At 41.9% G+C, this 13,801-nt stretch overlaps 1 protein-coding gene across 1 annotated transcript in view; it reads left to right on the forward strand.

Annotated features, from left to right (window-relative positions):
* The window catches only part of LOC149805369 (uncharacterized), a 272,199-nt gene that overhangs the window by 11,029 nt on the left and 247,369 nt on the right, over positions 1–13,801 (forward strand). The window lies entirely within an intron of this gene.

Below are 13,801 nucleotides of genomic sequence, written 5' to 3' on the forward strand. Positions count from 1 at the left end.
AAATCTCAAGTATGCCTATAAATATATTTTACAAAATGTTGTGTGAGTTAAGAACATATTGTTATGTATATTTGATTTAATTTAATTGTTTGTTTTTAAGCTTGAATTTTTTTATTATTCCTTTTTATGCTATTATAATGTAACTTTATTTACAGTGATTTTATTTTTTTTGACGTAAACAACTTTATAGAAACATTGTATCTAATGCTGATATAGTTCCTGACTTTGATTCAAAACCAGTGATAGTTTGTAGTAAACAACTTTTTCTAATTATTTATATTCTTTCTCAGAGTAAGATTCATAAATTAGATTCGAGGCTATAGTTAGAGTACGTGACAAATAACATGTAGCAATTGTTTCAAACTCTGTTTATTTTTTTTTCTCCAGAGGATTGACCCACATCCAGGCATCTGTTTTGCGTTGTAGTTAGATTTATTACTGTCGTTTCGAGAAATAATAATTATTCATGCCTTAACACGTGAGAAGTTATATATTGTGACCAGTCTTTGGGCTAATTATGTTATTTTATTTTAAAGAAAAGTGATTCTTTTTCATGAAATACTAGTGCTCTAAATTAATTCTTGGACAAAGACGTTTATGAAAAGTTAGAGAGATTTTTTTTAAAAACTGGAATATTATTTTCTGTGATTCAACAGTGATCTGTTTACACATCTGTACGACTCTGACCACAACATACGTAATCGCCTTCCATTTTGGATTTCATCGGGATTCGTTATCAGTTTCAGCAGGGCTTTTTATTGGTAGGACTTCTGTTTTGTAATTCTTGGATTTGATTTGTAAAACCGTAAGATCTTTTTTCTCATTTTTAACTTGACTTTCTAGGAAAATAAATTATTTTTTTAATTTTATAAAGCTTGTTGTCTTCACTTTTTTCTTGTTACTTTTGTAAGAGCCTAAAAACGTAAAAATATTATGAATCAAATGATTTAATAATTTTTTTCAGTAAATAGCTTTGCAATTGCATCAGCAGGGGTTAACATGGCTGAAACAGGAGTCTAATTACAATCAATTGTCTAAATCATTGTCTTTGACAAGCGACAAAAGTCAACGACAAGACATTCCCAGAAATAAACACTGATGACATAATGGTAATATTCTATCTTTTCTCAAAGTCTTCTTAATACCAAGATATTCTTTAAATAAAATGAGACAGGTTTTCTTTTTACAACTTTTTCAAGTACGTTCCAAAGTACGAAACTGTATCATCTAGCTCCAGAGCTTTGACCAGACGACAGTCCAGCTCTCAAATAGCGTCAAATGCATGGTTTGAACTTAACCATTTAACTTGTTTGTGTCTTTTTCAATCGTACGTATTTAACTTTTATAACATTAGTGTTGTCTTCTTTAGTGGTAATCTCACTAGCAGCACACGCAAGCTAAATATTTCGAATGAGTTACAGTTATAGATAATACATTTTTATTGTTGACAATTAAGGGTATACCAAGCAAGAAATAATGTACTTGTACTTGTAGAAATATAGGTAAGTAGTAAAGTGGGGCACTTTAGCGTCAATGGGACTTAGCATTAAAAACATCCCCTGGGCAAATATAGCGTCAAGTGAAATTTAACATGGAGAAAAATCGTGGGCAAATATAGCGTCAAGGGGAATTGAACATGGAGAAAAAATCGTGGGCAACTCTAGCGTCAAGGGGAATTGAACATGGGGAATAAAGTGTGGGTCTATCTAGGGACAAGGGGAATTTAACATGGGAGAAAAAAAACTACTTTAGGGACAAAGGGAATTGAACACGGGATTTTTTTTAAAAATATTTTTTTAAAATTTAAAAAAGGGGTAGGCAATGGAAAGTCATTCTCTTTTCGAGAAATATGGGTGGCCCTGAAAAGGGCCTTTGGTTTTTCTTCTTCTTCTTCTTCTTCTTCTTCTTCTTCTTCTTCTTCTTCTGCTTCTAATTTCTTCTTTTTCTCCACCAACTTCTTATTTTCTCTCCTACACTCTTTCTCTTCTTTTTTTTCTCCTCCTCTTCTTTCTTCTCCTCCTCTTCTTTCTTCCTCTTCTCATTTTCTTCTTCTTTTTCAATTTTTTCGTTCCATTTTCGTATTCTTATCCTTTCCTCTTCATCCTCCTTCTCCTCCTTTATCTCTTTCATGACACCACTTATTATGTCCTTTACTTTTCTTAAGTTATTAATTTCCATCTTTACACGATGGGGACTATAGGAATAGTGGTCTTCATTGAGTCTCACTAACATCTGCTCCATCATTCCTAAATTGTCTAAAACGTCTTGTAATTTTTGCATTTTGTCAAGTTGGTTCGAAGCCATCTTCTCTGTAGAATGGTTTGAACGACGAATACTATGGGTTCTTATACGAAAAGCGCGGACGTGAAGGAAAACATCCCCCTAAGACATAAAAAATGATCTTACCTAGATCATGACCAAACAACGCGCGGACGTGAAGGAAAACATCCCCCTACTTTTTTCATTTCATATAATAAAACCCAAACTATACTTTCTTATTTCATATAATAAAACCCAAACTATACTCTCCACATACGCTAAGAAACCCATAATCTACTATTCACACAAACATACGTGAGCTCTTACAAACACTAACACACAAACACATATCCTCACACTATGAAAAGAAGAGTCAGTGTTTATATTCACACTACTCTACCTACACACATTTTCAAATCTATAGTTATTTCTTTTCTAGAGTATTGGGTAGCCCTGAAAAGGGCTGTTGGTTTTTTTTTGAACTCCAGATGCACCTATCTAATGATGGCACCTTCCTGGACTGGCGCCACACACGCATCTTCTTCCCCAGTCTCCTTTCACCTTTCTTCTTGGAAGTGCAGAGGCGGGATGATTGGCTTCAGCACCCCAATCCTCTGTCTCTGGTATCTTGTAAGTCATCCTCTCTCCTATTTTTTTCCTCCTCTTCCCTCTCTCTTCTCTCCTCCTCTTCCTTCTTTATTCTTGCCTCTTCTACTATGGCTTCCGCGGATAGTTCATTTACTATGCGCCTGGCATATTCCAGGTGCATCTGGAGTTCTAGCAGTTTCACAATTCTGGTGTTCATTCTTCTGGTGGTGTTGATCAATCAACAAGGGTAGCTAGACTCTCGAGCCAGTTTCAATTTATACTGAAAGGGCGGACGTGATGGAAAACATCCCCCTAAAACATAAAATTGATCTTACCTAGATCATGACCGAAAAACAGCGCGCGGACCTAAAAGAAACACTCACTTTTTATGCTACCCATTACTATTCTAAAACATTTTCATTAACCACTTTAATAGACTATTCACATACGCAAAGCAATCCAATCTAACCTCAAATCTACACCTCAAACACCAAAAAAGACATCATTTTAATCTACTATCCACACCAACGTACGTGAGCACTTACAAACACAAACACATACCCTCACATTTTTTTAAAAAAGAGTTAGTGTTTATATTCACACTACTCTACCTACACACATTGGCAAATTGATGGTTATTTCTTTTCTAGAGTATTGGGCAGCCCTGAAGAGGGCTTTTTTGTTATTTTTTGTTTGCTATGGCAATCTTTTTTAGTTTCTAAGAATGCGATGTCCTCTGAGGATAGACTTTCTGGCGATAGGTCTGCTTCTTCGGAAAGAGAAGAAGAACTCTTTGGTGTCGATACGACAATCGACAAAGCCTCTGTCAGCTTCAGGTTGCTGCTGCTGCTGCTGTTGTTGTTGTTGCTGCTGTTGCTGCTGTCTTTGAAGTCAAGTCTGTACTTCTCTGTCCATTCTTCTTTCTCCCTGTTCACTTCTTCTCTGAAGAGCTCTTCTATCAGGTCTTCAGTGACTTTTAGCATTCTCACATTCTCTATTTCTTCTGGCTTCGGTATCAGACTGTGTCTGACCCTATGCAAATTCACGTAGGCTTCGTTTAGCTTAGCTAGTTTGGAGCACATCTTCGTAGGAGGATGAGTCGACAATGGATGGTTAGACTGGAAACTTCCCCGGTTCTTAAAGTCAAAGCGCGGACGTGAAGGAAAACATCCCTCCACGGTTTTCGAGCCGCAACGTTCAATGAGTGTCATGAGAGGGATAGTAAGAAATGAAAGAGCATGAATCAAACATTCTTATAGGCAAACAAAAGACAAAGGCATTTTTTTCAAAACACAACATTTTTTATTCAAAAATCACTTAACACTAACCAACAACAACTCTTACATTTTTTAACAATAATCCAACCATATAACATCAAACATTTTTTTCAAATCACAAACATTTTTTCTTCAATTCACACTGTACTTTAAACAGGGCTGACAACGTTGTGAATGAAATTGTGATTTCCACTGTTGGAAGTCATTAGCCCATTGATGGACACTACGTTTCCTAGCTTGAGACAAAAGATAAGCATAATGGTCACAAAACCATCGATCTACTTTCACATCATTTCTAGAAGAAGAACGAGGATCAAAATGAGTCACTAAATGTTCTAAGGAATAGCCCAAGCTGCGATGATGCAGAAAATACACACAATATTGTCCACACACCAAGGAATCTGTGCCTTGTAATTTCACATTATTGAATCGGGTGGTCTGAGCATTTCTTCTCATAAAGTCGATGATATCGTCTTCCAAAGGGGGCAATCCGTACGAATCGAAATATTCCACACATCCTTCTTGAGGAAAGTAGACGGCTACCCAGTGGGTTCCTGGGAGATGACTGTCGTCCGTGTTGATCACGTAAGCTTGATGGTCTTGAGGTTTGCGATGAGGGAGTTCATCTTTAGCACAGTCGACAGGATTCCAAGAAGCCGTATACGAACTGTGGTTCAAAAGGTAACAAAATTCCCAGGTATCCATTGATTTGTGTGTATGTGTTTTTTCTTCTTCTTCACAGGTAATAATAAGTCGTCAATTCGATCCTGACTTTTTGCTTGAAAATGTCTGACAAATAACCGTTTCTTCGTTTCGTCTCCTCACTCTGATTCAGGAGAGCTTCGATACGATGGATCTCTTGAGTGGTTAATGGTGGACAAGAATGTTCACGCAAGTCTTTATACCACTGGTGCAACACGTCTTCGTCCGAGATGAGACTCCAAGCCTCGTCCAGATACTCGTCCAATTTTTCTTCTTGACTCAACATCAGGCATTTATCGTGTTGAATTTGACTGGGATGATCGTTTTGACATCCATAACACTCTTTTTTGATCAATTCCGTCATTGTTTCGGCCAAGTGTTTGGCAAAACAGGAGACTAAATGGGCTTCTTGTTCTGGCCATCTCGACTTCATCATGACAACTTCTTCGTCTTTGTCTTGAGATTCTTCTCCTTCCACGGTCTCCTCACATTCCATCTCCAACGTTTCTCCACTTTGTAAAGAGGGATAACAGTCTTCCATGGCTTCTAATAATCTAGAATGACTTCTCTCAAACTGTTGATTTCTATGGTATTATCGAATTCTGCATACAGGATGACGTTCACTGTCGCTGACAGTGCATCTTTAAACTGAAGTTCCACACGAATCTGGCCGGATTTTATAGGGTGGAAATGTCCCTCGTCGCTGCCTTGGTCTGGAGTGAAATCGAAAGCCCACAAAGCATAGCTCCTGCATAATCCTCGTACGTAATGCCGTGACTGGTGTTGGTTCCTAACTGTCCCGTGGCTTCGTACAGCGACAAGTACGATCTCAAGTAATTCATCTTCTCAAAGTCAGGTTCGAAAGGTCGGGTACACAAGGTCTTGCCATCGCGACTGATTTCGATTTTCTTCACCTTAAAGTGTTGAAAGTTGAAAGGATTTTCTTTGAAGGCTCCGTTGAAGGCTGAATTCAGGACCATACCAAGGATTAAACGCTTGGGTAACTGTCCTTGAAACAGATGATCTTCGATCATGGAATGCTGTCCAGTAGGAATGGTGAACGTTTTCACTTCCACGCGTCGTATGGGATACTTGGCGGTCGTTCTGCTCAACGTCTGACTGATGTCGTTTCCTACTTTAGGTAACACTTCCACGCGTCGTACGTAGAGTTTAGCCTCCTCGATTTTGCTTTTAGGATTGCCAGCAGCAGTATCAGCCAACAAATGGAAAGCGGCACTGCTACGATTCAGTCTCAGGCGAACATTGACACCGTTCAGAAAATATTTCTCTTGCAACCACATGTCCAAATGCAAACGATCCATCAGTTCTAAACTCTTTTCACTTGTGATTTTGCTTCGTCTTTCCACAAAGCCGTCATTGTCTTTATCTAGTTCGTCAAACGCCTTCGCTTCGTCAGGTTCCCACAGCACACAAGCATTGAGATGAGTACTCTTGGCGTCTATTCCGTACGTCAAGAGATTTTCCAGGTAGGCTCGGTAAGGGTAAGTATCCATGCTACTACTGACCAGTTTGTTATTCAAGTACAGGTCCACTGAGCTGAACAAGGAATGCATGAAATTGTTGACGGGAGCTATATTCTCAGTGTCTTCTACTGGACCATTATCCTTATCTAGAACTTTGACTTTCAAGTACAAGTAACTGCTATTCAGATCGATGTAATCTTCGGGCTGTCATTTGATTTCAAACTCGATGGGAGCGGAATCGGTCAGTGAGGAGACGGGATGAAATTCCACCCATTGGGATTCTTGCATGGTCATCATGGTGGGGGGCATGGCAAACAGGTCCAGTTCCGACTTGGAACAAGCGCAAGACTCTCGGTGCATCATTTTGTTCTGTTCTTTCTCAATAATCGAAAACGTCTAAGTCTCGAACGGTTCTTCTTTTCTTGGCCTTTCTAGCTTGAAGTCTGGTGAAAGGGTGTTTTCTTCGTCGTCTCTTTCTACCTTGTCCTTGCTGAATGCCTGACTCGGTAGCGTGCAGGGCATTTATAGGTGTGTCTCGTCCACCCAAAAGGTCTTTGCCTGTTTGCAGCAAGACATTTTTGCCTGCCCTCATGAAGGCTTCTTTAGGGTTTTGGTTGTCGATGATGACATTTTGGAGAAATTCTTTGCCTTGCGTCAGTGCCGCATCTTTGAAGGCGTGCAATCCACGTGTCACCATCGGTTTCAACACTGGGGCCACCGAACGAAAAGCAGATTTTAACATATCTCCTAAACCGTGTCCTCGCTGTCGTGCAACCCCTCGGTACACTGGATACATGACTTACGAGTCGTGAGAGAACCGTTTTCGAAAATGGAGTTTCACCGTGACTTTTCCTTTGGTGAATGGAATATTTTGTCCCAAATCTCCTTTTATAGCAATGTTGACCGTGTCCAAATAAGACTTGCTGACAGGCAAATAGTGTGGATGGAGAAATTCGCGGTGGACGTGATAAGTGTTTCCACCTTCCTCGTCAGTGACCGTGGCAGAATTTACTTTGAAAAGAATGACACGCAGTAACGGCACAGAGGTGTGTCCCACCACGTTGTACTCCACCACATCGGAGTACACGAACATCAAATTCAGTCCCTGGTTCAGTTCTACCGGGAAACGAAAATACCTTGCAAAATGCATGTCGTTGTCAATCTCTGCCATTTTAATTTTTTTGGTCTGCTTATCCGTGACCATATTGAGGTCTCCACCCAAAATGTGATACAATCCAGGGCAAAATTTAATACGTATACTTTTTTCCTCACTTTCGAATCTGATGAGTAGACGGTGAGACTGTTTGTGGTACTCGATGGTGACACGTTTATCTGCTGTGGTCAGAACTTTGTCAAAGGTTGCATAGAATTTGTCAGCGATGGCCTCCACCAGATGTTGACCACTAAAATAATGGCCTGAGTTAATTTTAAAGTGATAAATGAAAAGAGGAGGAGAAGAGTCACTGCTGCGGGGTAATAGCTCCTTTGCAAGATGTGAGTTATGTTGAGGACTTCCCGTCATGGTTTGCTGCAGTGCTGGGTCCAAAATTTCGACGTCAAAAGTGTTTTGAGTTTCAGTGATGTTTTTGATTTGTGTTGGGTGAATCATTTCTACCAAAGCCACTTCCCAATGGGCTTCGTGATCTAAGGGGATGGTCTGAGGTAATTTGGCCGTGTAACAGCACAACGTGTTGTTGGGAAACACCTCCATGGAACTGTCACTGGGTAAGGTTAAGTAAAATTGGTTTTGGTGACTCATAATTCCAGAGTTCTGTGGCTGTCCGAGGGGTTACTGGACGTCAGAGGCGTGTCTCCGCTCAAAATGGGGTTCTGGTTGTGGTTGGAGTGGTGACTGGCACTGGCACTGGACACAAGGTCCCCGTGGTTCCCGTTGGAAAAGAATTTCAGGGAGGGATTAGGAAGCAGGTAACCGATGCAACTGCTCAATAAAATGGTCCACAATTGTTTGTCTCCTTGTTGCAAACTCAAATTGGCAATGGCTGCCCCGATGACACAATACACCACGAAGATTTGGCAGAAAAAGACGATTTGCGTTTTAGGCACACGTTCTCCACACCACACCCACAAGGGTTGTTTTTGTAAATCATGCACAGAAGAACTAGGCGAAGGAGGAGTGGTCGACGTAGCTGCGTCTGTGTGAAAAGGCATGATGGTCACTTCTTTTTATAGTCGATGACTTGCGAAGCGTCGATCCAAGAATCAAAACTGGGTGGATATCCTTTTCAACGTACTTTGACTTCTTTGACACGTCGTTTGCCCACTTTACGGGTTCTGCGTTCGAGAATGCTTTCGATGTCGTACACGTCGTCTTCTTTTTTGGTGACACGTTGTAACTCGGGCAAATAAAACGTTCCTTTGAGCACTTCTTCGTTCATGTCTTCCAATTTATAGACGGCAGGATGACGGCCATGCACTCGTCCAGTGACGCGAAACAATTCGGTCGTCCCGTTAGGTAAGTAACCTTTGTCAAAAGTGCGTTTGGTTTTGCCAATGCGCACCCAATCTCCTACGGCCAACTCTCCACTTTTCTTGGGGACAGCCCTCGTCGGGGACGTACCAAACAGGCGCTCAAACACCAGCACTTCGTTGTCGGGAGTCACGTCTTGCGGACACGTCCGATGCTTCGATGGTAAGATTGGTTGTACGCTTGCACCAGGTGCGGTAAGATGTCGATGTACTTCAGAGTGTAGTGATGCGTGAAATATTTCCACATGCGTTCTTTCAAAGTGCGTTGAAAACGTTCCACGATGCTGGCTTTGGTTTCGGGATTCTCGGTGGTAAAAAAATGAATGTCACGTTTCTTTAATTCTTTTTGGAAAGCTTGGTTCAGAAATTCGGTGCCTTTGTCCGTTTGCCATCGAAGAGGACGTCAACCACTTTGTTTCAACACCCGTTGCAGGGCTCGCACTAACTCGCTGCTGGATTTGGAAGTCAAGGGCACGACCCAGGCAAATTTGGAAAAGACGTCGATGACACAAAACAAATATTTGTAGCCGCGATTGTAACTGGCCAAATGAGAGACATCGGCTAAATCGGCTTGCCATTGATGATCGATGCCTTCCACTCGGGTGCGACTTCTGGCAAACTTGCGTCGAATGGGTTTGTGTAAAGTGTAGGTAGCTTGTTCTTGTAACCATCGTTGCACTTGAGGTAAACGGAGACTTTTCAGTCGCGTTTTGGCAGCACGATACAATTTTTGAACTCCTGCGTAACCTGCAGGATGGGAGGGATCGTAGTAAATGCTGGTTAAGACTTTTTCCATTTTTTTGTGTTCGTATGTTAATAAGACACCCACTCTTGGAGGATGCTACTCTTTTTCTCTTGGGGTATTTTCTTGGATTGCAATGCTTTGCGTGTGCGACCGGCAATAGGTGTTGAAGAGGAGGATGTCTGAGCGGGGGATATCGGTTCTTGTTTCACTTCTGTCTTCACTTCTGTTTTCACTTTCTTTTTCTCTTGTGATGAAGAAGGGGTGACCATCATCTTTTTAATCCATCCAATTCTGGAGGTAGGTGGTGTTGTTAACTTGCGTACTTTTTCTGGTGGAGTTTGAAACCCTTCTTCTTCTTCTTCTTCTTCTCCTTTTTCTGTCTTGGTCACTGGTAGTGATGGTACTGGTACTGGAACTGGTACTGGTGCTGGACTTTTCATCAAGGTCTTAAAATCTTTCAGAGTGGGTAGAGCTGTTTCGTCTAAAGCTTTCTGGTGAAAGAGTTGCAGTCGTTGCAAGAGTTGACCGTACTTTTGCGATTTTTCTGTCTCGGACAAATCTTGGCGATCCATCAAGGACTGCAATTCGTGTTGTAACTGGGACATCTCGCTCAAATTGGGATTGGGAGGTAAATGCGGGGTACGTTGTTCTTGCCACCGATGGTATTCCATCCATCGTTTGTAAGGTACTAAAGCTAGTTTTCGTCCTTCCATGGGGTTGTCAGGGGTCGATTCTGAGATCTTGGGACTTCCGAAGGCCTTTTTATCTTGCTCCCACCAGTCCTCCCAATATGGTTCCCAAGACTCCTTTCAGTATGGGGCCTAACAAGAGAGGCAAAATGCCTCCACGTTGGACCAACATCTTCTTCTTTTGACGAATGGGAATTTTCTTTTGAACCATTTGGCGAAGAACGTGACGATGTTTGCTTAAGCATTGTTTCTGGTGTTTGGACAAAGGGATCGTGCCTTTCAAAACGTTCAAACAACATTCGCACACGGTATCGATGACCTGTTTGGAGGCCGATTGAATAAGTTTTTTCGTAGAGGTGGAGAAGCTTTGGACAGGACAGATAACATGTCCCCGTGTTTGACTAAACGTGGTGGTAGTCCTTTTCTTTTCTTTCCTTGGGGTTTTCTGGAGGGTGACATCTTTGAGTCTTCAGGAGCACCAAAAAACACTGATACCCCGACTTGGTCACAGGCCTTTCTTATACTGGAACGCGTCGCCACTGATTGTCTTTACGTCGTATCAGTTTGAGGACAGGCATGACACGTCGTGCAGGGGTACGTAACGGACTAAATCGAGTCAGTTCTTGCTTGGACAAATCCAGTAAACTTTGTAACATGCCCGATCTTTCTTGGACTTTGATTTTGGGAGAAGGTACTTTGTGAGCAGCAGCCACTGCCACTAAATTGGAGGGTCCTGCCACTGGGGAAGTTCTTTTTGGGGTCATTAACGGAGAAGTTCTTCGTGTGATCAACGTCTCCAAGTACTCTTCAGTTCTTGGTGTCATCAACGGAGAAGTGGATGAACGTGAGGATGCCGGAGACGCGGTCACCGCCGTGGCAGGTCGTGGTTTGCGAGTGTAAAATTGCGACCTGGTCGAAGTGCCTCTCTTGCGACTAGTTTTCTTCTGTGGACTTTTCTTTTTCTGGGGACTTTTTCTCTGTTTCTTTTTCTGGGGGCTTCTTTTCTTTTTCCGGGGTGGTGTCTGGTCAGAGGAGGGTCCCGCCACTGGAGAAGTTCTTCTTCTTCTTGGGGACCTGGTCTTTTTCTTTTTCTTCTTGGGGCTTCGTTGGACTTTTTTCTTGGGTATAACTTTGGGGGCATTAGGATCCCATCTTAAGAGAGAGCGAATGATGACCCCTCCTAGAGTACCGCTCCCTCCAGGTTTCAAAATGATTTGTTTTTTGGTGAGTGTCGATGCGGGGATCGGCCAGTTGGACCAAAGCGACTTTGTTTCGATCGAAAAAGCGTTTGGTTTGATGAGGAATCTGAATGATTCCTTGGAGTATTTGACGTGCCGTCACCGTGAACCATCGTAAGACTTCTTTGAGACTAGCTTCTAAGACACGAGCTCGTATTTGTGGATTTTTTTCTCGACTGATGCCATACAAGGCACGAATCAATTTGACGGGAAGATGCGACTGAAGGGACGTCATGTTGACGTTGTGTGAGACAGACGAAAAAGGTTTGAGGTTTTTATAGATTTTTTTGTGGAGTGAAATTAAGTCGAGGACGAAGACGTGTACAGGACAGGCCCTCCGTCTTGGCACCAGTGGTGAAACAAGTGGGTACGAAATCGCAAATCCTCGGGGGTCGTAGGTTTCAAATCGACGAGTAAATAGGCGTGTGGAGTTTGAGTGGCATCATTGTACGCCTGAGTTAGCCAAGGCGTTCCTAACTGTTTGGCTAAGACTTGCACTTGCGATTTATCTCGAGGGCTTTTAAACAAGACCACGTAATGCGCATTGAGACTGATGGTGCGATGAGCTTTACTTTGTTGAAACAAATTTTGGGTGATGTAAACGACACTGGCATTACGGTGATGCCCTTTGCCCGTGAACCACAGTTTAATTTCTTCTTCGTCTTCTTCTAACATGTCGTCGAAAATGACCAAATGGGTTTGACGGGAGTCAGAGACGATGCCGTCGTCTTCTTTAGGAATGCCTTCCACAAACACGATGGAATCGCCTTGACTTTCTCGCAAGCGGCTGTACGCCGATTGCCACTCTTTGTAACACCACACGATCCGCTGAGGTGGCCGATCGATCAAATGATGTTTATGTTCGATCAAACGTTTGACGAATTCGGTTTTGCCTGAACCGCTAGGTCCAGCAATGAGCATGTTAAAGGGATGGCGAAGATATAAAGCTTCCCAACTGGCACGATCTAAGTGTTCGTCGATGACTTTGACAGTGGAGGAAGAGGGAGTAGAGACAGCAGAGGTAGCCATAGTGTGAAAAATGTCACTTGTGACACGAAAACAAACAAGACAAGAGTTTATATACTTTTTTCAGAACACGTTTATTGAATGTTTTTTCAAACATGAATACGAAAGACAAAAATACATAAAAGCCAAAGGCTTAAGTACAAGGATAAAAGGCACATGATAACCATGAACGTGGAATAAACACAAGTGTCTGTACAACATGTTTTGGGTAATGTTCTAACCAGTTCTATAGTAGGGGTAAGGTCACACAAGTGTCCTCCCGAAAGGGTCTTTCAGGTCTGTCCACGACAGTCCTGTCCTGGGTGACGGGTTCTTCTGGCACCGTCACTAACACGGGTTGAAAAGTAACTTTTTTCCTTGAACAACTCTCGTGCATACTGGGCCACTTCTTGGGTCCAAGCCTCAAAATCCCATTCTTTCCAGGCACGGACATCTGTCCAATGGGGATGTAAGTCACAAGCTACACACACATCGTCATACACGTCTTGGGTAGCTAAAAGTTGACGAATCTTTTTTTCCCGTAGAGGTCGAGAAGTATCCAGATGAAAACGCAAGGCTTTGAGCAAAAGGAGTTTTTCGTGACCATTTAAGGCCATTGAGGTGGTAAGTACTGATCGTAAAGAGTCGACAAAGAATCGGCTGGTAAACGAAATCCCAGAAAACAAGTCACTAAGACACACACCACTTGTCGACCCAAATTGAATGGATACAGTTCTTGTAATAATCGATGGTAATGATCCACGGTTTGAATATGGTCATTGAGTTCCTTCCACGGAATCTGTTCAATAATATGTGACATAATCCGTGGCATGGCAACTTGATTTTATAGTCTCTTTGTTTCGGAAGCAATAAAGGTAATTTCTAACTAGACATGTTCGTTCTCCAGTAGGGAATTTAAATGTTACATACTGTAACTGAAACGTCAGAGTTTGTCTAGATGTTTCGTCTTTCTCTAAGCAGATTCCATGTAACAAATGTTGGTAATCCTTTAACTCGTCTTCCTCAATACGTTGCAGTAAGTGAATCTCGAAGTAACCAAAATTACGAACGTCTAGTTCATCATCATTCACAAACTGAAAGTGTTCAACAAGGTCTGACCACTGAAAAAATTTCTGACGAATCAGTCCTCTTATACCATTCAGGTACCAGTGGTTAAAGATCTGGTGACGTAACGGATGCAATTGTTCTTTACGTTTGACTTGTATTTTCACCAGCTCTCTGTGAATCATTTCTCTCAACTCCTCAGGCAAGCCCAAAATGTTCTCTTGTAAAGTATCCATAAGTATATACACTGTTTTTGGAATCC

Source organism: Sinohyriopsis cumingii, chromosome 2 (assembly GCF_028554795.1).
Source record: "Sinohyriopsis cumingii isolate HCF-2022 chromosome 2, ASM2855479v2, whole genome shotgun sequence".
NCBI lineage: Eukaryota > Metazoa > Mollusca > Bivalvia > Unionida > Unionidae > Sinohyriopsis > Sinohyriopsis cumingii.